The sequence below is a fragment of the Diceros bicornis genome, chromosome 10, assembly GCF_020826845.1.
Source record: "Diceros bicornis minor isolate mBicDic1 chromosome 10, mDicBic1.mat.cur, whole genome shotgun sequence".
Classification (NCBI taxonomy): Eukaryota; Metazoa; Chordata; class Mammalia; order Perissodactyla; family Rhinocerotidae; genus Diceros; species Diceros bicornis.
Genome location: NC_080749.1, coordinates 68,965,700 through 68,970,274, shown reverse-complemented (window position 1 = coordinate 68,970,274; position 4,575 = coordinate 68,965,700).

Below are 4,575 nucleotides of genomic sequence, written 5' to 3'. Positions count from 1 at the left end.
AATTAAAAAAATTAAATAAGAAAATATCACAAAAACTTTATACCAATGAATAAGACAAATTTTATGAAATGGGAAAATTCCTAGAATGATACAAATGACCAAAATTAACTAAAAAAGAAGTAGAAAAATCTGAATAGATCTGTAACAAGGAAAGAGATTTAGTTATTAAAAATTTTTCCATAAAGAAAAGCTGAGGCCCCAGATGGTGAAATCTACCAAATATTAAAGAGGAAGTAATACCAATTCTTCATACACTCTTTCAGAAAACACAAGGGCAAGAAACACTTTTTCACTTATTCTATGAGGCCAGTATTATCTTGATTCCAAAGTCAGACTAAGAAATCATAAGAAAAGAAAAGTAGAGACAAATATCCCTCCCTTAAAAATATTAGCAAATGGAATCTAACAACATCTAAAAAGGATAATACACCATGACCAGTTGGGATGTCTCAGGAATGCAAGGTTGGCTTAACATTTGAAGGTGAATTAGAGCAATACACTATATTAATAGAATAACAGACAAAAACCACATGATTATCTCAACAGATGCATCAAAAATATTTGATGAAATCCAACATCCATTCATGATAAAAAAAATCGCTCAACAAACCAGAAATAAAGAAAACATCTTCAATCTTATAAAGAACATTTACAAAACATTCATAGCTGACGTGACGTAATGTGAAAAATTTATACTTTCACTCAAAAATAAAAAACAACACAAAAAGGTCTGCTTTCACCATTTATATCAACATTGTACTAGAGATTCTGAAAGCTAGTGCAATAAGGAATAAAAAAAGAGTTAATGGCATCCACATTGTAAAGAAAAAAGTAAAATTGTCTTTTTTTTTTCAAAATTCTTTTGGTTATTCTACGTCCTTTGCATTTCCATGTAAATTTTAGGATCATCTTGTCCATTTCTATAAAAAAAAGTCTGCTAGGATTTTGATAGGGATTGAACTGAATTTTTAGATCAATTTAGACAGAAGGCCATCTTGACAATATTGAGTCTTCCAAACCATAAACATGACATGTCTCTCTACTAATTTAGATCTTTAATTTTTCTTAGCAATGTTTTGTAGCTTTTAGTATACAAGTCTTGCATTTCTTTTGTTACACTTAATTTGAGCCACCTTGCTCAATTTGTTTAGGAGTTATAGTAAGTTTTTTGAGGATTCCTTGAGATTTTCTATATCCAGAATCAAGGAGACTTTTCCAGACAGGGTTGAACTTCTCTTAAAATAATCCCCATATATATCATGGCTGTGTTATTAGGGGAATATATGTTTAGAAATGTTATATCTTCCTTCAGAATTGGAATTTTCATGTAGTGACTCTTTCTATCCCTAAGAAAGCTTTTTTTGTGTGTCAGATTTTATTTTGTCTGATAGAAATATAATATAAAAATAACTTATTTTGAATATTTCCCTAGTATATTTTTCCTATTCTTTTATTTTCAATCTTTCTGTATTCTTATGATTTTTAGTTGGTGACTTTAGTTTTTACATTTATTGAGATTACTTATATTTCAGGACTTGTTTCTATAATCTTACTTTGTGCTATTTGTCCTACTTTTCATTTGCTTCTACTTCTTTATTGCCTTTTGGGGGGTGGAATTAAGATTTTCATACTAGCAGTTATACACTCTATTTCTACTCTTTTAGTGGTTACCCTTGAGAGTTTATCATGTGTGCTTAACAAAGCCTAAACTAAGACACTATCTTAGCCCTCTAAATTAATTAGGGAAAAAGCTAAGCTACTCAAAGATACAGTGGCTTAACAAAAAGCTTACTTCTCTTTCCCATAACAGTCCTTAAAGTGAGCAGTCCAGGTTAATAAGGTAGTTCTGCTCCATGAGATCATTTAGGCCCTAGCCTGTCTCTATGTCATTGCTTTGATATCTGCTAGGATGTTGTCCTCATCTGCATGGTCAAAGGTGGAGTGTTGCCACATCTACATTCCATAGGAAGGAGAAAGAGAGAAAATCCAGTACAAGCAATTTTCTTTTAATTCAATGAGGCACAAGTTGTACACAGCACTTCCCAATAGCAAGAAGTCAGACACATGGCAATACATTGCTGCAGGTCATACTGGGAAATGTAGTCTCTTGCTCTTAAGACCAACTACCTACGAAGAAGGGGAAAAAAGATCTTTGGGGAACAACTAGGAGTCTGGCCATCTAAATACCCATGCATACTTTCTTCTCACACATAGAAAAGACTTAGTGACATTCTATGGAACACAATCCAAGATTATGGATCCAAGGTCCAAGATATCTAGGTGCTGCAAAATTCTCTCCTTTCAGTTCATACGAGGCTCCTCATAGTTCTGTGAACAATATATTAACAGACAAGTTATATGAGCCTGAACGCTAATATACAATGATGGCAGATCTTTTGGATAAAGGAACGAAGGATAAAAGATAAAGGAAGAATGGGAAATACAGAGTAGTCACTGCTCCCTAGACAGGAGGAAAATCACACTGGGCAGGAATCAGAAAGAACCTCTTGGCTGGCAGTAAAGAAAATTCCTTGGTTACACGTTGGTTCTGATCTCTTAGAAAAATCCCCTTATTATCTATGGTCTCTACTTTTGCCTTCTAGAAGTTCTTCATTGTTCATAATCTTCTGTGTCCATACCTGATGTTAGAGATAATGTAGGTAGGGTGGAGTGGGAAATGCAGGAGTGTACTATTTTAATAGCCTACTTCCCTGCTGGAGTAGGTTTGGGAGCCTGAGGGTTGCTTTAAGGATTGAAGCACAGCCTTTCACAAGATCTTACTTATAGACTCATTGGCAGTATAATTCTCAAAACACCTCAGTAGGCTTTGGTTCTTTTTATTTCCTGTTTGTTTATATGCCAGTAACATCAACGTGTTTTTTGTTTTTTTCCTGTACAAAGTTTCTAGGCTAGCCTTTTTCTTGACTTCTTGGCTCCCTTTCTTCCTCTTTCTCATTTAAATGATGGGTACTTTGAGGCCATCTGAACAAGAGGTTTAGGTTGGAAGGCAATAGCCTTAATCTGATCTTTGTCAAAGGACTGTCCTTTTTTCTTTGAGGAAGCTTTAAGGAAAGGTTTTGAGCCACAGTTTTATCTCATGCCATTTCTTATAATACATTACTAAAAGCAATAAGGAATATGTGTTGGTTGCTCTTGCTGCTTTTAGCAAGGTATTATAAGAAAAAGATGAGCTAAGGCAAGAATATGCCAATTTGCAAGCAGAGAAGGAAGGGGATAGAGAATCCAGAAATTTGAGCCTCACAGGCTGGAAAAGCCAACTGCCTCTGTACCCCAAACAAGTAAGATTTGCTGTCTCATTACTAAGCTCTAACTTTTGCTAAGCCAAGTGCCCTATATTTTAGATTTCTGTGATTGTTGCCTTCCAGTTCCAGGGACTAATTTAGTTAAGGTTAAGCTACTTTAAGAAAGAGATCTAAAAACACTAAGGGTTAAATAGTGTTTATTACTGCCTCAGGTAATGGTTCCGAGATAAACAGTCAGGCTAGCAGTATGGCTCTGCTCTACTTAGCCATTCAGGGACTAAATGATTCCATTTTGTTGCACCACCATCCCCTACAGTCTGCATTTGTATAGTCAAAGCTGGCTCTCTATATTGTCCATGTTCCAAACATTACAAATGAGGAAGAGAAATCCAAGGTAAGCAATTTCCTTTTAAGAAAACAAGGTGAAAGGTGCACACATGATTCCAACTCACATCACACCGGTGAGAACTCAATATATGGTCACACCTAGTTGTATGGGAGGTAGGAAACTGTGGTCTCTGATTGAATGGGCATTTGCCAAAAAAGAAGAGGAGATCAGATTTTAGGAGGAACACCACATCTACAAATCCTTGCAGCCCAAATATAAAGATCTCACAATACTTTAACTATGGTCAGTCCTCTTTCAAGTTATATGCTTTTGTTCAGAATTTTATTTTTGTCTTTTTTGAAGACCCCCTCAAAATAGATAATATTGTTATTTTTTTATAGAGATGTTTGTTTAGATTTATTTACATGTTTAACCATTTATATGCACTTTTTTTAGTATTGATTTGTTTTCTATTGCTGCATAACAAATTACCACAAGCTTCCCAGCTTAAAACAACACCCACTCATTAGCTCACAGTTCTGTAGGTCAGAAGTCTGGCAAGACATGGAGGGGTTCTCTGCTAGGAGCATCACAAGGCTGGTATCAAGTGTCAGCTAGACTGAGTTCTCATCAGGAGGCTTTGGGGAAAAGTCCTCTTCCATGCTCATTCTTTTCGTTGGCAGAGTTTGGTTCCCTGGGGTTATATGACTGAGGTCCCCCTTTCCTTGCTGGCCATCATCCATAGAACACTCACAGCTCCTTTACACATGGCCCCCATAGGCAGTTCACAGTATGGATGTATACTTCTGAGGCCATCCAGAGTGTCTCTCTGATTTCCTCTTCTGGAGCCAGCTGAAGATACATACTAGCTTCTCAACTGTTCTTTGAATCAGTCATAACATCTTACTGAGTCAAATAAAATCTCTGATATGCATTCATTTCTATTTGATTTGTGTTTTTAAAACTTTTTTGAAAGTTATACTT